The sequence below is a fragment of the Phocoena sinus genome, chromosome 12 (genome assembly GCF_008692025.1).
Source record: "Phocoena sinus isolate mPhoSin1 chromosome 12, mPhoSin1.pri, whole genome shotgun sequence".
Lineage (NCBI taxonomy): Eukaryota > Metazoa > Chordata > Mammalia > Artiodactyla > Phocoenidae > Phocoena > Phocoena sinus.
Genome location: NC_045774.1, coordinates 50,877,740 through 50,901,694, shown reverse-complemented (window position 1 = coordinate 50,901,694; position 23,955 = coordinate 50,877,740). Strand labels below are relative to the sequence as shown.

At 44.0% G+C, this 23,955-nt stretch overlaps 1 protein-coding gene and 2 long non-coding RNA genes across 4 annotated transcripts in view; 2 read left to right on the top strand and 1 right to left on the bottom strand.

Moving 5' to 3' along the window:
* Window positions 1-23,955, top strand: part of FOXO3 (forkhead box O3) — a 119,688-nt gene that overhangs the window by 6,003 nt on the left and 89,730 nt on the right. The gene's annotated exons all lie outside the window — the stretch shown is intronic.
* On the top strand, window positions 355-21,616 carry LOC116763184. 2 transcript variants are annotated; one of them, XR_004352441.1, is made up of 3 exons: window positions 355-426; window positions 19,047-19,164; window positions 21,368-21,616. It is a non-coding gene; the product is annotated as an uncharacterized LOC116763184 (long non-coding RNA). The 2 variants fall into 2 exon arrangements; XR_004352440.1 differs by lacking the exon at window positions 355-426 and adding an exon at window positions 9,948-11,632.
* LOC116763185 lies at window positions 19,208-20,344 on the bottom strand. Its single transcript, XR_004352442.1, has 2 exons — window positions 20,307-20,344; window positions 19,208-19,568 (listed from the first exon to the last, which is right to left on the bottom strand). It is a non-coding gene; the product is annotated as an uncharacterized LOC116763185 (long non-coding RNA).

The following is a 23,955-nucleotide window of genomic DNA, read 5'->3' as shown; positions in this document are numbered from 1 at the left end:
AGCTTGCTCACGTCCTCACTGTTCTAGCTTTTTAGATGAATGCACCCAGTTCCTTTTCAACACACTGTGTTTAAAAAATGTTATTTTAACTGCAACTTTGACGTTTAAAAATATTTTTAACAATTTCAAAATGACAGACTCATAATAATTCCATTTTGGCCTCTAATTTTGACCTCAGTCACCTTTTGGAGTAAAGGGCCAGTTACGGTCATGCCATGTATGAGGAATCTGTCTTCAGCTTGGCCCCTGTTGCTAAAATGCTGTTTTGTAATTTCCTTTGGCAGTACTGTCTTCGTCAGTGATTCTCAACTAACATACTTCCTCTTTCTACAGCAGCAGTACACCAGGGGGACTGTTTTTCTTCTTTTTCAAAGCTGTGTCATCGACCTGTGAGGTGAAAAAATTGGCCCTTTTAGACTTTGATCGGTGAGCCCCGTGTAGCAGAGAGAGACTCTTTTAAAAAGAAGCTGTTTGTTTTGATATGTTTATCTCCTTCTTCGAAAATGAAATGAAACTATGCAGACTTATTTTTAGGAGTTTTTAGGAGGGTTCTATTTTAAGAGAATGACACCATAGGAGAACATCTTGTAGTTAAACTTTTTAATACTCGTGATGCTTACCTAAAACCTGCAAGGTACTTTTATTTGGAAAATTAATGAAGAAGCCTTGTCCCACTAAAAAGTCATTTACTTGGTTTGCAAAAAGTTTAGCAGATACCATTCATCCAAGGATCTTTATAAAAATGCAAAGATAAGACTTTCTAGGCCAGTGCCTTCTGGGGAGGTACCCAAATTACCCATTGCTGATCAGATTCCAGATTCCCTGGGCTGGAGAGAATATGGGAATTTGTTTTGTTTCCGTGCTCATTCATCTTGTCTGTGAGGAACAGACTTGCTCCTATTTTTGACTCCTCATTTTTCTCCTCACCATTTCCTGTATCACAAATGGAGGAGCCCTGAAGACCACTTTGGCTTTTTGCTGCTATAGAAGGAGCTGGCGATGACACATATGTAGGTGGGTTAGTATCAGTGGTTGATACAGCTGGCGTACAGTAAGCGAGTAAAAGATTGGAAAGGGAAAACCTTTTTACCCGTTTGCATTTCATGCCGTTTGATTCATTCAGCAAGTATGTATCAACGGCATACAGTGTGCAGGGCGTTCTGCCCGGCCCAGGGATGTAGTGGTAGCACAAGGCAGATAAGGTTCCAGTTCATAGGAGTTTGTGTTCTCTTGGGGGAAGACAGAAAATAAACATGCAAATCTGTGCTCTGTAGACTTGTCCCTTCTCTTTGCCTTTTTTCCCCTCTGTACTTCTACTTTCCTTAGTGCTTCGGCTCTCTGCAGAGAAGTTACCAGCAAACAGAAAAGTCGAAGTTGAGATCTGGCTTGGAGCTGGCTTTTAGCTCTCTGCAGATCATCTTCAGCTTGCTTTGGAGATGCAAGACCGCTGTCATGTGGCTCCTGCAGTTTGGGTCTGATTGGGAGAAGCTGGGGCCTTCCCAGGCCCACCCGGATTAGAGCATGCCTGTGGCCCTGGACTAATCTGGGGTCCCCAATTCTGTCTCGTGGGGCTGTGGTATAGGACCGGCCTCTCGGAGTGGATGTGGAGCCTTGATGCAGTTGAATCATCTGTATTGCTTCTTGCCTCAAATTCAGAACTAAACGAAGTCTTAAAAATCCTATAACTACTTCATTTTGCAAGTGAGGAAACAGGCCAGGAGCATGTGAGGGACTGCCTCAGGGACCCACAGCTAGTGGGGGGTGGAGTTAAGAGTGTCTGTGTGAACTGAACCCAGGGCACTAGTGTTCTGTAATATCTGTTACTAACCATTGTGGTTTCACAGCTGTTCTAGTCGTCTCCATTTCTGCAAACTCTTACTTCATTTTCTCTCCTCTGCTTCCCTTCCCCCATCCTCCAGGCTGGCTGGCAGGACAGTAGCTGTGTCTTTTTGCATTCTGCATCGGCACTCTCCGTTCACCTTGCTGGAAAAACCTACTCTCTCAACCCCACCCTACCCTGCCCACCCTCTGACTCCTGTCTGTTCCTTTTGCCATTTTTCTGTGACTCCTGTATATTCTCAACTACAGTGTAAAAGCCTTGAAAGCAAGGAAGGTGTCTAACAGACAAAAGCATTTCTGATGCTGGGATCTGCTCTTGGGATCATTATGCCCTCAGCCCATGAGCCTAGCCTTGTTCTGGGATAGTAACATTGAAAGGGGATGACGTGACTCAGGAGTGGGGTGACGTCATGTGTAGAATCTTTTGGATACTTGTAGCTATGAAGGTGGCCCAGACCTCCTAGCGTTGGTGTCGATATGATGTAGTGTAATTATGAAATGATGCTCTGCTATCTAAGGCATTTCTTGTAGTGTCTTGTTTCTTCAGTGAGGTCGTTGAAAACTTCATCAGTGCCAGTCACTACCCATCACAGAAACTGAGGGAAACCTGATCTTCGGATGACTTTTCCTTAAGAGAAGGTTGAAATCAAGTCCTCCCTCTGTGTGTGGACCCCGCTTTATGCAGCATCAATATGACTGTCTAGAAAGAGTCACCATGGCATTGTTCAGCCTAAAATGTACATACTTACCCACTACAGGAGCAGAGCTGTGATGTAAAACTAAGTTGTCCATAATGTTCTGCATTTGGGGGTATAAATCCTAGATGTACTTGAAGTTTTTTATTTATGGATTGGAAAATAGAAGTCACATATGAAGGAAGAAGAGATACCGAGCAGTCTGAGCTGGACCTTTCCAGGGCTAGTCTGCAGCTCTTCCGAAGTAGTTTTCTTTTTTTTTTTTTTCGAAGTAGTTTTCTGAATAGGTGGTTCAGACACTGATTATCATAGAAGATCCCAATTCTGATCGCATCACTGCCCAGACAGGCTCCGCATCTAACCATGTCATTCTTGACTGAACAACTTTCATTTCTCAGTATTGCAGTTTCCCCAGTTGGAAAAAGAAGTATAATAGCAAGCATCTGTAGAATATTGTGTTGTATCACTCCTTCCTGGTAAAACACAAATGTATAATTAGAGTATGTTTCAAGCTGGGCCTTTGTTTTTTCACCCAAGAGTGTGCGTTTTCACATGGACCTTTTTTTGTGGTTTTAATCTTGAGGCTTTTTCTCTGGAGTATGTTAGTCCCTACTATGGGATAACATTACAAAGTGAAGTAGACTAAGTTCTCTGGTGGCCTGTGGTACCTGCACTAATTTGCTACTTATATAATTGTCTGCGGTGAAGAAGCCAGGTTATCTTCTGGGGGCTCACTATGCCTGGGTGTCCAGATGCACCCCTGGCCTGCAGTGGAGAGGTGAGCTTAGAGCAAGGAAAGCTGTGGCATGCTTGTGGGGCAAAGCCAAGGTCGGAGGTGGTCCCTGCCACACGCAGATAAGCGAATGCATTAGCTTTCCTCTGGGGTGAACCCGTAATAAACCCAACAGATGCCTTTGGCAGTTTTCAGTATGTGTTTTGTAATTTCTTATTTATTTCTTCGAAGACTTCTGTGTGTGTATGTGTGGGAGAATCCACATCGTATTTTTCCTTGTGTTTGGATGTCTAGTGAAATTAATAACTTGGCTCCTGAAACCATTGAGAATTTTCTTTAAATTTAGAGCCAGCAGAGGGAGTACCCAAGTCTTTAAACTGATCTCAAGTTTTTTTTCCCCCACATAGCTAAAATAATACCTTGGTTAAAAACAACAACAAAAAAGAACTCTAAAGTGCTTCCGTGTAGGCTTATGTAATTGTTAGAAAAGGATAATTTGGAGGAGGGAGTGTTTAAAAACCTGAGGTAACTTTTTAAAAAGGAAACTTTGGTCTTCTAAGACCCATGGTCCAATTCTCATCCCCAAATAGTTAAATGAAAACATTTTTAACTGAAAAATGTCTTCCCCTGGCTTACATCTTTTTGCTACTCCACTCTTGATAATATATGTGAATGTTCATCTATACCTGTTACCAAACTTCACAGTATGTCAAGTGTCTGGGTCAGTGGATGCTTCTGTGTTTTAGTGCTCTTTTGATTGAGACTTTTGATATTTTCCAAGATTTCATTTTCCTGTGGGTGAGAGAAAGGCAAAAGCTACATTATTCCCACTTCAGATTTAGTAGTTATGGATCCACTGGAGATGATAACTTTGACATTTTTATCATCTAAAGTTCTGTAGTTCTGTGAAGCTGTAATTTGTCATCTCCCTCCACTTTGCCCCATATTTTGGTGGTGGTGGTTTATTTTCATTTGGCAGCTGTACTGGGTTGAATAATATCCACCCCACCCCCCCCCACCCCCCTCCCCCCGCCGCCCAATTCATGTCCACCTGGAACCTCAGAATGTAACCTTGTTTGGAAATAGCGTCTTTCCGGGGGTAGTTAGTTAAATTAAGATGAGGTCATATTGGATTAGTGTGGGCCCTAAATCCAATGACTTGTATCCTTATGAGGAGAAGAGAGGACATGGTAGATGCAGAGAAGGCTGCATGAAGGCTGAGGCAAAGGTTGGAGCAATGCAGTTACAAGCCAGGGAGCATCAGACTGCTGGGAGATACCAGAAGCTAGGCAGAGGCCAGGAAGGATCCTCCCCTGGAGTCTTCAGAGGGAGCATGGTGCCGCCCATACCTTGATTTTGGACTTCTAACCTCCAGCACTGTGAGAGAATAAGTTTTTGTTGTTTGAAGCCGCTCGCTCTAGGAAACAAACATAGGAGCACAGGGGTGGAAGAGAGGGACAGGAAGGGTTGTAGATAGAAGAGAAGAATAAAAACGTTTTATTTCATTTTTTTAAATTGAGATATAACTGACATACAATATTATTAGGGTCAGGTGTACAACGTAATGATTTGGTATTTGTATGTGTTGCAGAATGATCATCATCGTAAGTCTAGTTAACATTTCTTTTTCTTGTAATGAAAACTTTTAAGATTTACTATCTTAGCAACTTTCAGATATACAAATATTAACTACAGTCACCATGCTGTATATTAAATCCCCAGGACTTACTTATTTTATGACTGGAAATTTGTATCTTTTGACCCCCTTCACATATTTTGCCCACCCCCCCCAAAAAAAAAAGGTTTTACTGAGATTAAAATTAAAATGTTAATCATTGATAGGCTACTTTCTGGTAATTCAAATTTCTTCTTTCTTCATCCTGCTTTGAGGCACAGAAGGGAGGCATGAATTCCCCTGATTTCCCAGTGAGAACTGCTACAACTCGTCCCTCCCTCCCTCCCGCTTAGCCTGTACTCTTGGCTCCCTCCCTAACCCTCCCACTCTCCTTACTCAATTTCTACTTTTTGGCTTCTTTCGTGAAGCTGGTGGAATGGCTGTGCTTGTGGAGTATGGACTTGAGGTTTACTCTAAGGCCCTGAGGTCTGGCTGAGCCATTTGGTCTAGGACCGTCAGTCTTTAAGGGCAGGGAGCAGCCTGGGTCCTCAGCGAAAGGAGAGTGAGTTTTGAAGAATTCTCTCTTGCCTGTCCCAGTCAGGCTTGAGAAGATGGAGCCCTATCAGTTTCACTGCCATCCATGGTGGCAGTAAGGCCAATCCAGAATCCCTCTGGAGTCCCCTCAGCTCCTCCTATGCTTGGTTCAAGGCCTTTCAGAGTCTCAACACACTTGAGCCTTCAGGCTCCCATCTCCTCTGTATACATTTATGTCCACAAAACCCAACAATTCCGACGGAGCATAGAACATAGAGGGGTTATCCTCATCCAAGTAGCAGCAGGTATTTTCTAGGTACCTCGTAGGTGTTTGGGCTGAATTATTCAGAAGTATTTAAGAATCAGAATTGCATCTGTTTTTTTCTCATATTTCAAAATGATAATTTTGGGAAAGGGAGCCAGGGTTATAAGTCAACTGGAAGCACAGTTTTGTTTTTACAGTAAAAAGAGGAGTTGACACAAGATATTCTGAAACCTAGTTATAATAATAATAGTAGTAGTAACTGTGATTTATTGAACACTTACTATGTGCCAATCAGCTAGGTTTTTTACATTGAATATTGATCCTACGTGATAGTCATTTAAATATAAATCCCAATTTAAAGGCAAGAAAATGATTCAGAGAGGTTTCAGTAAATTGCTTGGGATTCAAACCCAGGTTTCTTTGAACTTTTGCCTTTTCTGGTATGTTCTGCTGCCTCCTGAGTGCGGGTGGGACTTTCGGTAGGGGTGAGACAGCAGTAAAATTAAATAGCTCCCATTTTGTAAGTTGCTACTGTGTGCCACATTCTTTATATATATTACCATCAATCCCATTATTAATCTTTCAGAATACTGTCTTGAATGTTTATCTTCCGAACTGTGGCTGACTCAGGGTAACTAGCACGTCTCTGCGTTGTTGGGGGAGTGGACGGAGACCCATGATTTAGGCTCCTGCCTCTGATTTTGCATGAGCTAATAATTTTAAGAATCCAGACAGTGCCTGGGCTTTTAGTGGGGGAGTTTGATTTGGGGATTCTCATTTCTGTTTGGACACTGCCTTGTGTAACCATGGTTTACTGTGGGTCAGATAAATACTGTATTAGTATTGAGAACTAACAGTGATACATGGTGTGTGGAAATCCTTTGGGTTGGGCTTTTGTCTCTGAGAAATTTCTGCCTTGGTAGAACAGAATATCTCTGTTTCTGTAGGCTTTGGGTAGGTAGGTGGATGGAGGTAATACCACCAAGAAAAACGGATTTCAGGGGAAAAAAATAAAACATTTATAAGAAGTTTCTGGCGGAAGTGTGGTTGCTGAGTCAGATCTCATAATTAAAGGTATTAAGCATATTTTGTGAGGTGGTCGACCCTTTGCAATGCAGTTACTAACAGGTTTAAAGGCAGGTACTAAGACAGAAACAGAAAATGTTGCATAATGCAAGTGGCTGGCCAGGTTAAAGTGTTTATCTTATTAAGGAGCTTACTGCTTTTGTCTTCAAGGTAAAATATGTATGAGTAGGACCTAAAATGATGCTTTTAATTGGCCATAGGAATGTAGCACCCATGCCCCCTGAGATAAAATATGGCTTGCAGAACACTAATCCCATGTGTGTGTTGGACAAAATTTTAGAACTCTCAGTTTCACAGTAAAGATAGGTGAGTAGTGTCTGGACAGTGTCCAGAAGATAGACTGAAACCCCGTGATAAACGTGGAGCAGGCAGAATGGCTCTGCCTGATAGCTGAACACAGCCAGGGTGTGGGGGAGGGTGACGGGGCCAGAGGCAGCTGCGCAGAAGGCGGCCTTGGCCTCTGTGGACTTTTAAAGGCACAACTCTGGGTATAGGCCTGAAGTTGAAGCAGGGCATAAAATTATATCCAGTACAACTTGTTAGATGTCTCCTTGAAAATTGGTACTACATTAAAAAGATCAACTGGAGAGTTAAGCCATTGATTCGCATAAATCAAATCTCAAAACTGCCTTTTTTCCTAAAGTGTCCTAATAATTAATTTAAAAAATGATAGTTCTTTCATCATAAATTATCTAGATAATTGCCTTGGTTCCATATTTCACATTAAGCTTGTCTGAGTGATGTTTAAGGCCTCCTGCTCACCTTCCTGTCCTTTCTCTTTTCATTTTTAGTTTACTTAATATTTTTTTTAAAAACTCAGTATAGTTTTTCTTCTAATGCTGTAAGGTTTTCATAAAGTAAAAACACTTTCTCTAGATCTCTCCATTAGAACTTCTTGTTGGTAAATTCCTTAAAAAAATTCTACTTATGGGGATATATGTATTTCGCTTCGTTATAAAGCAGAAACTAACACACCATTGTAAAGCAATTATACTCCAATAAAGATGTTAACAAAATCCTACCTAATTTAAAACTCCATTTTGCTGCATATTTCTTCTAGAATTTTTACCTTATATGATCGCTGTTCTGGGGCTGCGTGGCAGCCTTCATTTCCAAATCAAGGACTTGTTAATTGCACCCTTCATACTTTTTGTTTTTCTTCTTCTTTCCCCAGGCGGTAGGATGAGAAGGGACATACCATTATTCACTAGTTATTTGTCAGAATAGTCTCATTAACAGCATCCATTTGCCATTTATGAATATACCTATCATGTAAATAAACAGTGGCCTAGAGTACATTTTAAGCAAGGTAATTTTTTTAAAAAAGTAAAAAATTGAAACTCTGGGTCCAAGCATTCTCCTGAATTTCTTTAAAAGAACAGTGATCATATATATACACTACTACTACTACTACTACTATGTATAAAATAGCTAACTAATGAGAACCTGCTGTATAGCACAGGGAATTGTACTCAGTGCTCTGTGGTGACCTAAATGGGAAGGAAATCCAAAAAAGAGGGGATATATGTATACATACAGCTGATTCACTTTGCTGTACAGCAGAAACTAACACAACACTGTAAAGCAACTATACTCCAATAGAAATTAATTAATTAAAAAAAAAAGAACAATGATCAGTTACTTGGGGTGCATCATTTGTGTAACCCTGAGAAACCCGGAGTGTGCCTTGGAAACGTTGTGGGCCTGATTCTTTTAAAGTTGTCTTCCAGCTGACATGGGTGTGCGCATGCTTGCTGTAGCACACTTGGGCTCTTAAGCTCCTGATAGATAGCTTCCTAGGTGAGCTAGTATACTGTTTCTTGAAATTAGTGACCTCGATCAGGCCTTCTATCTACAACCCTGTCCAATACAGATAAGCTTACAGCCTTCTGTTCGAATAGATGCATGTCCTCTGCTGAACTGAATTATCTAAATCAGTCCTATTTAGTGCCCTTCCTTTCCAAGAAAGATCCTTTTTTTCAGGCTGAGAGTCTAGGTGATCTGGGCCATACGTTAGGCTTTACCACATTCAACCTTCATGTTAGTTGCCAAGGTGAAATTTAGCATCCGATATATTTTGGCCGCGCTGCATGGCTTGCTGGATCTTAGTTCTCCAACCAGGGATTGAACCCGGGCCCTCGGCAGTGAAAGTGTGGAGTCCTAACCATTGGACTGCCAGGGGAATTCCCTGGCATCCGATTGTAGGCGTCTCTTAGTAGGTGTTCTTTGGGAGAAGGGAGAGGTTTATTCTGATAGTCTCATAAAATCAGGGAAAGCTTCAAGTTAATTTGTGGGCAGTCAGTACTGAATTAGGTGAAGTACCATGTGTCAAATTAGGAAAGCTAACTTAAGGTGTTAGTGAAAGCTACCATCTTCCAAATTGATTTTAGCATAATGACTTAACAATGTTAATGAATGTTTTTATCAAAAATTACTATTCTCATTTTTAAGATGCAGATTTTCCCACATCTTGGTTTTTAAATCACATCAAAGGCTTTAAATTGATGGATAGTTTTAACTGTTAGCGCAGTGGGATAACATCTGGTTTTTCTCTCTGGGCTCCCAGTGTTTGTCCTGTTGTGAGCAAAGATAATTTTCACCTGACGTCTGTCTGCGTTACCTGCGCAGAGATTCCCTGCTCTGTCCACTGACCACCAACACTGCATTCTTCTACTGTCTGTTTTGTGTTCATCATTCTGCCTTAAAAAGGATCATAAAGCTTTCAGATATCTTTTCCGGCTTGTTACCTCGTGCATCTGTGCTTAGTCAGGAAGGAAGAGAAGAAAATAACTCTATCTTGGTTTTATCATCTGCATCACATGATTTTACAACTTTGAAAACTCACTTGTCAGTGTGGTTACTGGGGAGATAAGTTCAATTACCAAGGGCTCTGAGAGTTACTGCTGCAGCCTCTTCCCTCTTGCCTCCCCTTTGGAAAAGAAAAACATTTAACTTTGCTCAAGGATACCTTTTATTGTTTTTCCGGAGCATGATTTCAAAGTTGAACGTTTAGAGGATTTGTTTGTGAGACATTAAAAGGTCTTTGCCTCAAGTTCCTAGTTATTAACTCTTCTGAAAAAAATAGTACCGTTTTAAAAAAGGTTTCCTGATATGTCCTTTCGACTGTTGCCATGTCTTTGGCAGTTGAGGGTACTTCCTTGATTATCTAGCTGTTTCTGATTTTTGAACCTAAGACTGCCAGTGTTGGGTTGATCCTTAGATAGTCTCAGAATCTAAGAGCCTCAGTTTTACTTGTCCTGGTCGTTCCCAGCTACTTTCCCATTCTTTCTTGTTTTGTGTCATTAGACATTATCTAAAGGGGTCTTACTGACCTCCTTCTTCTCTCTTTCCCATCACCCATTATTTCTCTGTGAACTTCCTTCTGCATCAGTGGTTTTCAATCTTGGCCATTATTTGAGAATCACGGGGAAGCTTTGGAAAACACCAGTGTCGAGGTCCCATCCAAAACCAATTAGGTCAGAACCTCTAGGTATGGAGCCTGGGCATCTATATTTTTTAAAGCTGCCACGTAGTTACAATGCACAGTTAGGGTTGAGAACACTGTCTTAGAAAAATGAGAGATTTTGGCTGTGGAAGTTATCAACCAATTTAGTAATGACTTTTTGGCCTATTTCCACCCTATTCTCCATAGGGAGATTACAAGGTAGACTTTGCTCCCTGGAAGCTCCATATAAAAAGGAAGGAGCACCATCAAATTGGGATCTAAGAGAACAGTTGGCTTCTAAGACACGGGCATCGTTATTTAATAAACTGTGTTTAACTAGGATTTCCTCTCTACTTTCTTTTGTGTAAATGAATGTGGTGTCTTTAAAATTTTCCAGCCCCCACTCATTTTTCTAGTCTCCACTGGACCTTAGTTAACTAATTTTGAAGTTTTCAGGCATTCCTAAGAAGAGACAGTGCTATTTCGAGTCATTGTACGTTTCTTGAAATCTGAGACACAGAAACTCACTCTTTTGTGCAACCTAATCTGATATAATAGAGGGTTCTACCATGTTCTGACCCATTAAGCTAGTGCTTCTCAAAGCACGGTCTCCACACCAGCAGCATCACCTAGGAACCTGTTGGAAATTCAGATTCTTGGGCTCACCCCAAACATATTGAATCAGAAAGTCTGGACCCAGCAATCTGTACTGTCACAAGGTGTCCAGGTAATTCTGCCACAAGCTGAAGTTTGAGAACCACTGCTTTTAGACGTTTGCTAAGTCCAGAATTCTGCTGGGTGCAGATTAGGAGTCAAAAATCAAATTTTTCGTGCCATCTTGACTTCAGAGGCCTGATAAGAGTAGGAAGAGATGAACAGAGAGCTTGCACTGGTATCTGTGGAGATGTAACAGAGTTCTCAGCGCTAGAATAGACTTTGCACAGATCCTTGTTGCTGTGTAGCTTTCTGTGCAGTCAAGGGCACCGACCTCTCCCCTCCCCCAGACAACAATAGACGATGCACTCAGGTGCACAGAGGAAGCCACGTGTTCATCCTAGTGTGTGTACTGTGTTCAGAGGACTCGTGTTTAGGTTGGATTCTTATTGTTTTGTGATCTTTTCCCCGTACTTGTTTGTTTTGGTCTTTGGGGAATGTTCCTAGTTTAAGACCAGCGTCGGACAGGGGGAGTAGTCAGTCGCCTGACTCACCCACAGACGGACGTGGGACATGTGGGAGAGAGATAAGATTAAAATGTGCTGGGTGTAATCAGTGTGAGAGGGCGAGTGAAGTGAAGTGAAGGGGAAGGTGATGCTGCTTTCGTGCTGAGGTCGAGGCGAGGCATTGGTGAGGAGGCGCCACGCGCATCTTGGCCCAGAGTCCTGCAGGACACACGGCCTCTCCCACCATGAGGTGAAGCCAGGTAAAGAGCAAAAAACAAGTTATTGTTGCTTGTCAGTATCCCTGGATTCTGGATCCACTAAACAGGGCCTCATGATCAGCCATATCAAACACAGCTGATGGCTTTAGGAATATAAATAGTGCGAAGAACAGTCGGTTGGCCGGGTCTTGGAAGTTCATTTCAGGACCTCCTAGCAGCTGCTTCAGAATGTTGCCTGAGATTCATAAATGCTCTTATATCTGACACTTAAAAAAAAACCCCAACAAACCAGGATTCGTTTGGATTACGAATTCTTCTGCTGTTAGCAATACCTTTTCCTCCATGAAGCTCTATCCGAGATGACGTGGCTTGGGTGGTGAACTTCAGAGGGACAGTAATCTGGGTTTTCTTCTTGGGAATGGAGAGGGCAGGCAAGTTAGTCTCCTCAGATTCACCAAGAGTCTTGGGAAGGAGCAAGAAGGCAGGCCCAGGTGCTGGAACATCAGAAGGTTCGCGCAGTGGTGGGGAAAGCTGCATTGGGAGACTTCACGTCTGGAGCCAGAGTTTGGAGGGGAGTCCGAAATACCGTGACCTTAACGCTGTGAGCAGAATTCGAAACTGGGCTCCGGGAGCGCGCAGGCCTTTCACAGAAGTCAGAGGTCAGTCAGCTGGTGGGAACTTCAGTGCTTGCGACGGTGGGATGCCTCCCAAAGCGGCCACTGCTCACAGAGGAAATGCACATGTTAGTTCACTTCTATTTTGGTTTTCCTAAAGGATGGGCTGCTGCTTGCATGTTTGGGGGATGGGGTGGTGGTGGTGTATGTTGGAAAAAATTCTGCCATTAGGATGCATTTACAGAGGAGTAAAGTGCCTTAAGGAACAATCTGGCTCATAAGAAAAAGCTTGCCTGGCAGCCGTGTAGAAGGCTTGGCTCCCAGCCCAAGGATCAGAGGGATCTGAGTCCTCAGCTCCTATGGCCCAGAACTGAAGATGGAAATCAGGGACATCAATCTGCTCGACCTCTCTTCAGAAATCCCCTCTGGGAGGCTGTAGAGGAGGCCTTTGGTTTTGAGGATAAGGTCCCCGAGCCCTGACTTCTACGGGGAAGGTTGTAGTTGAAGTTAGAAAGCTTTTATCCCCTCCCCACAAAAAGGGCAAAAACAGTTGTATGTTAAAGCTGCATTGGTGCGAATGGGTGTGCTGTGTGCAGTCACAACCTTAGGTCGACCTATCATTTTCATGGCTGTAACTAAAAGCTACTGTTAATTGAACAGTTATTATGGGCCACGCACTGCTGTGGGCTTTATGCTTATCAGCTCTTCTTTACAGACGGGGAGACTGAGGTACGGGGTGGCTTTGTAACTTAGCCAAGGCCATACACTTGGTAAGTGATAGAGGTGGGATACCTCTATCAGCATGCCTCTACTTTGACTAAATAAACTCCAAAATCAATAATTAATCCCAGCTTTAGGGATTTTGATTTCATAAAACTGCCTGAGGCCTCACTGGGCTCTTCTTTCCTACCATATCTCTTATTTTGGTTTAAGAGAGAAAGGAGGGGAGTTTGCATGATCTCTGTTAAAGATGGGGCAGTTGCGTTATACCTGGCTGGTCGCTCTTTCGGAACCCGGGAAGAACAGACTCGAGTGTGTGGTTGTAGACAAGCACCCACAGTGAATGCAGAAGCCTTTTAAGACTTGCACTCTTGTGAAGTGTAATTATTCTTCGGGATGGGACTCTCCGAACTGCCTGTTCTCTCCAGGCTGCAAAGCAGACGTAAGCGATGTTGACCTTGCAGTCTTCACTCCCAGAGGAAAAAGGAGATACCGCCTTTCTTTCTTTCTTTGTTGGTTTGGCATACGCCGTTTGTTCACTAGCCACGGAAGCAAGTGCCTATCAGCTTCATTTAGATTAAATATAGGGCTCATCCTAAACACCTTGTTTTCCAGGTGTGAGGGGCAGGCCCAGCAGGCTGTGGCGTGTCCTGGTGAGTGGAAGTGATGGGGAAGCATGTGCTAAGGAGGCCACAGCACCCAGCCCCGTGTGCTGGTGGGAGATACTTTTTCATCCCAGAAGTCACGCGGAAGTCTTTGTATCTAGTTGGAAGAACTCAGAAACATCTCTTTTCTTAGTCGTTTGACTAGTAATATTTTTGAAAGAGGTTGGAATTTTTAAAAATGAAAATTTTGCTTTCTGCATGTAAACAGAGATGTCCTAAGAGACCTAAAAGAAAATACATGAGGTGTTCGTGAGATAATGCATTTATCCTGTTTAACTTCACACTTTCCAGTTAGGTTTTTGTCGTGCAGATGATGAGTGACTCCTTCAGAAGATGTTAAGGAGTGGGGTTATTTCTTTTCTGAAGAGACAGTTTTCGGGACAGACTTTTGATATTCTCTTTTCCCCTTCTTCCTGGATATTGAGATAGGAAAGCCACGTCTGACCCCCAAAAAGCAGTGCAGTAGATCAAACCACTCCTCGAACTGTTATTCACCACCTGTGTGAGGTGTATCTGCCAGCCCAGTACTCCTGACTCTTAGTAGCGAGCCCACCCTTCTCGGCAGCCCCACTGTAGGTACCTAACATTCCCCCGTTCATCTCACCCGGGCCCTGTTTCCTTAGGGATTTTCTAGGGGAGGACTAATCCGGGAAGCAAATTAACACTGAATTGATGACGGAACCTCTGAGTTCCGGAACTGAATGCCTTGGATGTCGTCTGACTTATCCCTTTATTTTCTGGGTGAGGAAATTGAGGATGAGAGATGTGAAGCACACAGGGAGGCTACCCTTAGTCGTGCGCTGCCTCAGTAGTCACCACAGTCACTTTTCTGGAGGACAGCCCTCTGCACCGTCTCACAAGGGTCTGTGCACCTGCCGGTACCTGCCTGGACAGGTTCCTCAGTTCAGACAGCCCTGCATTATTCTCTAGGGAGGAATAAGGTGTTTCATTTCACTGTGGCCAGTGTGAAGGCATTCTGTGGAAATGCACCTGTGGGAGACCCGCAGGCAGCCAAAATGCTGCCTTATAAACGTCCGGACCTTGAAGAATGACTGCCTGGTGGCAGCCCTATAATCAGGAGTTACGGGGCCTGAGTTTTCTTAAGTGGTTGTAACTTGGAGGCCTGTGACTTTGGGAGAGAGTTCCACTGCATGCAGTGTTTCCAAGAATTAGTTACTTTGTGCCAGAGGAGTGGGCACAGTTAGCTGGAACAGTGGCTTTAACTGGCAGTGGTTTGCTGCAAGGGAAGCTCACGGTTCCATCAGTCTTAATGCTGAGCGGCCCATACGTTGCATACTATTGAGTAGACTTGGATATCTTTTATTGAGAATTAAGTCCCCAAAGCAGCTTTCTGTAACTATTAAAGTCTGATGGATAGTGCTAAGTTCTATTGTAGGCACTGGAGAAATTTGGTAGTCTTTGGAACAAGCAGTTTCTTTGGCTTTGGCCTTGAGAGCAAAAGTGCCACTTCTCGTCACTTTTAATGTTACCAGGAACTTTCAGACTCAGTACTGATTATTGACAGGTTTGTAGCAAATGGGATTTCTAATGTGGTGAATTAATCTACATGTGCCTTAAAGGTGAACTAAAACTACAGCAAATTATCTGAATAAAACTTACGTGAACATAATTTTTTTTAGTCACACAAATTGTTGGAAGCTCTGGTCCCTCCCCAGCAGGTTGCTGGCAGTGGTGCTAGCTTCTATAGCTTGGGCCAGGTTCTGGGTCTCACCCCAGGGCTCACGTGACGTGGTCATTTAGGGGCAGGACAGTGGGAATGTGCTGCCTGGGTCACAGCCACGATTATTCATCTGCTTTCACTCAGCCAACGTGGTGATGCGTGGAAGACCAAGAAGCGGGCATTGCCTTTATGAGTGTACAGTGTACCGAATGATAGGGACGTGCACAGAATGTTGCCCCTTCTCTTCGGAGGCTGCACTGAGGAAGCCCCCTGTGGGCCCAGCGTCTACCTTGCCTGGAAAGAGGGGAAGTCTTGCTGAGCTGTGCATCCTGGCATGTATTTCTGCCCATCCTTCATTATTTTCACCTCTGATAACGACACTTCTGACAGTACAGTGTGTTGCTGGAGTTCACTTTCTTTTGTTGATGAAAGTATTACAGTAATCAAAGAATTCCTTGCAGAACTTTTGCAACCCTCAAGGAAAAGTGATAAAACACAGACCCCGCTTGATAGATTGCAGGGTACGGGGAGGAGGGAGTTGTCCTTCCTTTCATTTTGGCTTGGCTGTTTGTGTAGCTGTGAAAAAACACTGAGTCTGCTTTTTGTAAAGGAGATAGCTTGGCTCATCCCTACCATGCAGAGTGTCGGGTGAATTAATGAGTGGAAGGCACATAATAATATGTGGCACTCATGTAGTCTTTTGATGATTTCACCTAGAATCTTGCCATCTGGAAACTTGCATTTACTAGGACGCAGAGCTAATTTTGGCTGATACTGAGTCCAGTGTGTACTTAAAAGTGGTTTAGATTTTCATTTGGCTAAAACCTAGGAGGTTGTAGACTAATAGAATAATAATAATGATAGCTTTTCCTAAGAAGCCCTGAATAGCCTCAGCAGCACTCTGCTGGGAGGTAGAAGGCAGGAATCTTACTCTGTTTTATAGCAATGAAATAGAAACTTGGTAGCCTGCACAGGGTCATAGAGCTGTCCCTTTTGAAATGAGAAGTTGAATTCACGATCCCTGTGGCTTTGACTCTTGGCTTTGCCCCCAAGCATTGCTGTCTCCAGACCATGAAGAATCTTTGCCGTTTTATTTTCCCAGTCCTCTGGAGTGAAGGTTTCCCACCTGGAGTTTGAATTCTGCTGAAGGTGCCTACATCCAAGCCTGATAGATCTCACAGTGGGTCGGGGTTCACGGGTCACTTGGCCTGGGGACCAGCTGCTGACGGTTGAGTTTGGAGCCCAGCTGGCAGTGCATCCGTGACTCCCTCACTCTCCGGGAGGGCCCTCTGCACTTCTCAGCACTTCAGCAGGGTACGGCTGCGCTCTTTTTCCCAAGTCAGCTGAGAGCCTCTGCAAGGTGTGCCACCTGTTCTCCCCCGATTTAGAGATGCCTTTCACCTCCCATTAGAGTGCTTCTAAGGGCGACTTAGGAAAAGCTATCGTTGTTATTTATTATTCTGTTAGTCTACAGTCTCCTCGGTTTTAGCCAAATGAAAATCTAAACTGCTTTACATACGCATTTGATTTGGTATCATCCCGAGTAGGCTTGCGCAGAGTGATGGAGTGTGCTGCCCCAGGCATCCATGTCCCTTATTCTGGCCGCTGCCCTCATGCATCCTTTAGGGGTACGTGGGAGAGAACTGAGGGGCACAGGCCTAAGTTTGCTTCCACCTCATTCCCATCCCACATTCTCAGCAGGCTCCTTGCCTTATTATTGTCGGTCTAAAAACCAACATAGATCTGCCATTTCCCGGGTGGACTCAAGCCTACCGAAAAGCAAAGACCACGTTTCCCTAAAGGTGTTAATTTCAAATTTAAGTTTGTTTATGCTCCTCTTATACCACAGTGGCAACTTAGAAAGACATATGCAGTGTGAAAGGATGAAACCTGAGGGCAAAGGACGAGATAGTAGTTGACAGGTGCCGAAGTTAGGCCACACATGTGGCTCTTGAGTTTCACAGCAGCTGAAAAGAAAAGGGACTTAAGATCAGCTTCCAGATTTGTAATTGCCTTTAAATAAAAACAGATCTGTTTCACAGAAGAAGCATGGCCTTTTCTGTTACTGAGGAACTTTTTTCCTTGAGGATGTCATAAAGAGAACACTGATCTAATAGGTGACATTCTCCTATTTGAAACTTAGTTCTCAAAGGTAATGAGCCAGTCCGTTTGTTTTGAGTGTTCTCTCCTCACTGGTGTATTTGTATGTCTGTCTGTCTAGCCTGGTAAATCCATTTCTGACATACCAGGAGTTTGGTTGGGTGTGTGTGGATCCAGACTTCGGGAGTGACTAGGACTTACAGACGAAGCCGTATGGATCAGGTTCTTTGGGAAAGTCCTTGGAGTAGCCCAGGACGGGAAACTGAGGCTGGTGGGAAGACTGAGGAGTGAGAAGAGGTGGGCTGAAGGCAGATGTCTCAGTATAGGGGATTGCATTGACCAAGAAGAAGTCCAGGGACTTAGCAGAAGGGGAACGCCAGGGAACAGTTGGTGGAATCTAGCCTCCGGCAGGACCTGGGCTGTGAGACCAGACTGGTGGTCAGGACGCAGGCCTCAGGGAAGGGACCAGGGAATCGGCAAGGAAAGCATGTTCAAGTTCATTGAGGACTGTCCTCGTGATGAACCTGAAGAGAAGATGATTCCTTTTTTAGTTGCTGAAGAAACTGAAGCTCAGAGCTGGGTCTGGCCCCAGATTTGTTCAGTGTGCGTTTGGTACACCCAGTCTGCCCCCTCCGCCTTCTGGCTCCCCCTTCTCTATCAGAGGTCCCTGTTATTTAGAACAGTTGCTCAGGGCTGGAATAAGCCTCCGGGTGACAGATGAAGGGATCCTGAGACGGCTTCTCTCTGGGCAAAGTTGGTCCCAGAACTGCTCAAGGGAGTGAGGTAGTTCCATGGAAAGGCGGCAGATACAGGGGTTGAGGGGGGTGGGGCGCCAGGCGGCACCCGGAGCTTTGTGTGCCCACTGGTGGTGCACGTATCGTGCTGATTCTTACAAAAATGTATACGTGTGTACACACAGACACACACACACACACAAGTTCTGCAGCTTGCCTTTGAAGTGAAAGCTGGGGCTCGGTGCTGTCCTTGTTTTTCCTCCCCTCCATTTTGGGCCAATCCATGTTCCTGCGAACAGATAAGGCATTGTTGAAAGTACAGTGTGCTGTCCCGCTTTTGCATTGTCATCAGAAACCCTTGACGAAACGTTTAATTTCTCTCTGAGGTTATCTGAATTTAGTCGACTTGCCTGATGGTACATTGGGTTCTGGAACCTGGAACTTTCTTTTTACCCACCCCTGTTTCGTTCAGTCATAGAACACAGAGATATTTTTATAGAAAACTTAAGGATTCCTGCACTAGGAGATGACTCAGACCAGTGTTTCCAAACTAGTAATATTAACTGGGATACATGCTGGAGAAGGGCTTCGCCTTCTCTTCCCTGCTCTAGCTTTTCACTGGTCTAGCTGTCTGTCCTGTTACCCTGTTTGCAGTAGGGCCAAAGGGACCTGTCTCCTAAGTGTAAGGTTCCATTTAAAAGTGAAGATACTTTTTAAGGCTACTTTAACAGAGTTAAAAGCTTTTAAGTTCTTGTGACAATCTGCTAACCAGCTGCATTGCCTGTGACCTCATTTAAGAACGTTTTGTGTCATCATCTTTTGATAAATTCAACAAAGGTAGAGATGATCGGTGTGAGTTAAGTAGTTAAATTGCTTTTGAACTGTACATTTAAAGAAAATTCCATTCACTTTTCCCCTCATTTGGGCTTACTCTTTTTGCAGGTGTGCGGATTCATCGGCATGGACCGTGGACTGGATATCATAGTATTTTTTTAAGCTGGACTGTATGAAAACTTAAGATTTACAAAAAAAAAAAAAATTAAAACCCCACATAAGTGAGGTTGTTGTACAATTACATTTATTTAAGCAGCTGTTACATTAAAAAAAAATCAGATTTCAGAAATGCAGTTAGAGTCAACTTTACAAGAATGCATTTGTTATACAAAGTGAGATGTGCATGTACAGACCCAGACCCAGTTTTCCCTTCTTGCCTGTGGTCAGCACTGCTGCTGCTTTATACCCCACAGCCTCCCGCTTTCCCCCGCCCTAAGAGGCAGAGGCGAAGAAGAGACTAGAACGTCAGGGCACTCGGAGACTGTCCTTGTAGTGGGTGGAGACGAAGCGTCCTGCTGGCGGGGAGGCAGCGGTCTGGGCTGGGGAAACAAGCCAGCTCCATGGCGCCTTATGCTTGCGCTCGAAGCCTCCGCGGGGTGCTTTCTGCCCGGCTGGGGTGATTTTCTGCACCTAGGTGGAAGAAAGAAAGGGAGTTTGCTCTGGTGTGACTGGAAAATGGAAAAGCTTGAAGGGATGCTGACAGTTTTTGGTGGGAAGTCATGACAGTATCTTAGTTCCTTAACATTTTTTAGGTAAACATGGTGTTGTAGGTCCCGCAGTAGAATAGTTAAAACTTGAAATCCCTGAGGATCATTCCTAAGACAAAACAGCCAACAATGTTTTTGGTGCCGTGGGGTGGGGTGGTTTGATTGGGGCGCGTTTTGAGGAGAAGGAGGGGGTGGCACCGTGCGCAGTGCCTGGCACCATTCCTGTGGGCCACTCCACATGTAGCCGCTTGCCATGTTCCTGCTTTGCTGAACTTCTTCAGAAAATTACTGTTTTTGAAGAAAGAAAATCTGAGTGGTGGAGAGAAATATAGGCTGTATTTAAGCTGGCCTTTGTAATTTTTCCTGGGCACACACAGCCCATATTTTGGAGCTCCGTGACGTCAGCGCCCCTGCCTGGGGGTCGGGAGTCTTGACCAGTTAGGCCTTGGCCGCCCTGGGCCACACAGACGCATGCCTGAGCCGGGTCCTTGTTTACTTCCTCTTGATGCTGGGACATCGAGTACTAAGAAGGACCGCACGCCTGCACAAAAGCTCCTGCCAGCACGCTCAGCCCTGCCATTCCTGACTGTCTTGGAAAGCGCTCCATCCTCGAGGCAGGCTTTTGTTCTTCGAGTGCAGGCTTTTTTCCCCAGCTACATACCCTCTTCCAGATTCCAGAGCAGACCCCACGCCCACTCCCCTGCAGTCTAGCCCCCACGCAGGATCCTCAGCTTCAGCGGCTGTGAACTCTCAGAGCAGGAGGAGGACAGGGTAATAACTTTCTCAGTGCTCTGTGGTGACCTAAATGGGAAGGAAATCCAAAAAAGAGGGGATACATGTATACATATAGCTGAGTCACTTTGCTGTACAGTAGAAACTAACACAACATTGTAAAGCAGCTATACTCCAATAAAGATTTTAAAAAAATTAATTAGAGGAAAGGAAAGAGGTAATGGATAGACAAAATAAAAGTACTTATTTACAGACTATATTGGCCAAGGATTATGGATAGAGAATTGAGGCTGATGTTTCTGTCAAAATTTTGGATGCCATGTTCACAAATTCTATCATGGTTCAAAAAATGTGCAGCCTTTTCTCATTTTACTCTTGGCATTATTTTGGCTCTTTTATGAGACTCGTATTACTGCTTTCAGACTGGAGAGAGTATTAGCATTCATTCTAGGCCGGCCTCCTCATTCGATAGAATAAACTGAGGCCTGCGACTTGGGGTGGGCACAGAGCACCCAGCTAGTGGGTTAGGCAGAGCCGGCAGGAAACTGAATTCTCACTCCAGGCCTTTCCTTTAGAATAAGTTGCTGCTTGCCTTTGTGACTGTTATAAAGACCTGCCTGGGGCATGGGTGGGGACTGGGGCCTGGGGGCAGGAGAGTTCCTTTTGCCTCTGGAGCATTTAGAGTTTCTCATTCACAGCCCAGGTGTAGCTGGGACTCACTGGGAGCTCTTTCAGAACCTCTATTTTTCTATTTAACTTTGCACCCAGTAGTGAGGGGCGAAGGGTGGTCCATTTACATTCAGGATAACCATACCCATTACAGCTGGGCAGCCCTCCTGAAGCTAAGTACCACGTGAGGGATGTTCTTTATATCTGTTAGAACAGTGTTTCCCAAACTGTATTCCCCTGAAAATAGTAGTAGGCTTCATGATTTGGGCAGTTAGGTTGAAGAAAATTTAAGTGATATATTTTCTTTTCTTTTCCTCATAGGACTTCTTGAGGCAGTCTCATCACACCTTTTTGGTGGTAAAGTCACTCGGGAGTCAGCTTGAAACCCCAAATTCTGAGTAATCAGAAGGATGAGAACCAAATATAACGTAGCCCTGAAGTTCACTTTTGGGTCAGGCATTCAGGAAGCAGCACATAAAAATTTGCTTGGATACAGTTTCCTCATAGTTCTTTCCTCATAGCTCTTCAGCAGCTTGAAATAACATCTCGAGGTGGCAGTAAACAAAAATCTCAGGTTATCATTTTTCTTTCCATCTGATTGAACAAGTTATTGTCGTAGGGAGGTGAAACAAAACAAAACGTTGTGTTCCTGAAGCCGAGATCTGCATTTCAGTTACTTGTACGTTCCAGTTACTTTGAAAGAAAGAAATAGTGGTATTCTTAAAGAGTTTTATGTACATGTTTGGAAGTTCACCATTGCTGCCTTTTTATTTAGAAGAAAGTTTGGAAAATTGTGGTATCTTGATTCAAAGGAAATACCGCTCAGCAATAAAAAGGAACAGCCGCTGATACAAAACATGGATGACTGTCAAACATGCAGAAGGACATGCTGTTTGATTTCATTTATATGAAGTTCTAGAAAAGGCAAAACTAGCCCATGGCGACAAAAAGCAGATCAGTGATTACCAGGGGCCATGGGGGTAGAGGACTGACTGCAAAAAGGGCATAAGGGAACTTTCTAGGGACATGAAAACGTTCTGTATAGTTATGGTGGTGGTCACATTGGTGTATACATTTGCCACAATTCATCTATCTAGCTGTGTGCTGAAAATGGGTGCATCTTTTGGTGTGCAAACTATATGTCAGTAAAGTTGATTTAAAAAGAAGAGAAAGTTTAGAAAGACTATGATTGGAATTTGTGTAGCTCGAAGAACAAATCGTGCATTTCGGCCAGTTTTTCAGCACCGTAATGTAAGCCTGGCCCTTTGCTTTCACATGTCTTCAGTTATTCCTGTGTTCACGAGGCTGCCCACCTCTTCTGCTTTCCCACTCCTTTTGTGATTTGAGCTTTAGAAATTCTTTCCTTCCAGGAACTTACAGTCCTTGTTAGTAGTCAGCAAAAATGCGTTTTAAATTCACCTGAAATTATTTTTCACCTAGGAGGTCGTGGAAGCATTAGTGGTTTTCTGGAATGGAGGTGTGGTGGAAGCATGAGTGTTTGCGTGTGGGAAGAGGGTATGTGTCCTTAGATAATTGTGCCATGGTTCCTCACACCTGTCTAAGCTTCTGTGTGAATAGTAAAAGAAGGTGTCATGAACTCTGCTTCTGGCATTTGTCTGCCACAGCTGGGGCCTAGGGTTGCACATTTGTTGTGGTTTCTGAGTCTCTGAGAAGCCATTTGTTGAGAATGGTCGTGCGGCTGGTAATTCAGCGGGTGAGGGGCGAAGGATGGTTCTCAGTGCTTTCACCATTCTCCAGTCTTGAATCTCAATCCCATTAGAAATGAGGGCATTTTCCTAGTGTGTTCACAGAGGAGTGGATGCATGCTTAGGAATGTATGATTTAGTGGGTAATTTGAACATCTAGGTATCAGGAATACTGTTGAGTGTTTTTAAAGTTCAAGTCCTCCATGTATCATCAAACCGGGCTCTAAGAAAGAATGAACTTGTTCTTAATGGATCATGTTAGCTGGATTTGGTTCAAGTGTTTTTTCTTAGAAGGGAGGATTATGCATTATAGTAACAAGATGTTCTTTTATTTCCTAGTTTATCAAAAGGTGTTGATTGTGAAATAGGGTGTGCAGATATTTTAGATCTTACTGTTTTTAAATAGATGAGTTCAAAAGAGCGAGAAAATGTTGTGTCAGAAGGTGAACTGTGCCAGAGGAGAACTAAATAATTGGGGTTGGGGGAGGGAAAAGTAAATATTCTTTTCCCTTGTTGTGTCTTTCTCTTGGACATCTATTGGTTGTGTGCTTGTGTTGTGTTTTTGTTAACTGGCTTTCTTAAGACTGCGAGGGCAGAGTGGAGAGGTGGTGCAGAGCTGTATGCAGATGTGCTTCCCTCTTTCTGGTTTTTCCCTCCCCAAAAAGTTGTTGGCAAATTAATTTCAAGGGAGCGGGGAGGGAAATGGGCCACTTGAGCTTTTTAGATTGGTGTGAGCTGTGTATTTGTTTACAAAATGAAAGCAGGTGAAGTTTGTGCAACTTTAGAGAAGAAAGGAGAGTCCCCTTTCTCCTCCTTCCCCTTCTCAGGAGAGTTGTTAGAAAATTGAAAGCTTATTTTATGCCCCTGTGGTTTAGAAGCCAAATAGAGAAAACTGCAGGCGAATGAGTAGAGTTTTGGCTTCTTGTTAATAGAATCAAGATGTGAACCGGCCTCCTGACCCCTGGCAGCGCCGTGCAGGTTCCTGGGGCTCCTGTAAGGTGAGCGGCCTCAGCCCCATTTCCCTCCGTGGGCTCGCCTCCCTCTCACGGCCCTTCTTCCCTGGGCTTGGCCCGGCTGATTTTGTCCTCCTGCCCCAGACTCTTAAGAATGTGCATGGCAGACCGGGGCTCTGCGTCCCTGGTGGTGGCCCCGGGAACCTCAGGGCCTGGCGCTCCTGTCGCAGTGACCAGGTGGGGGTAGTTA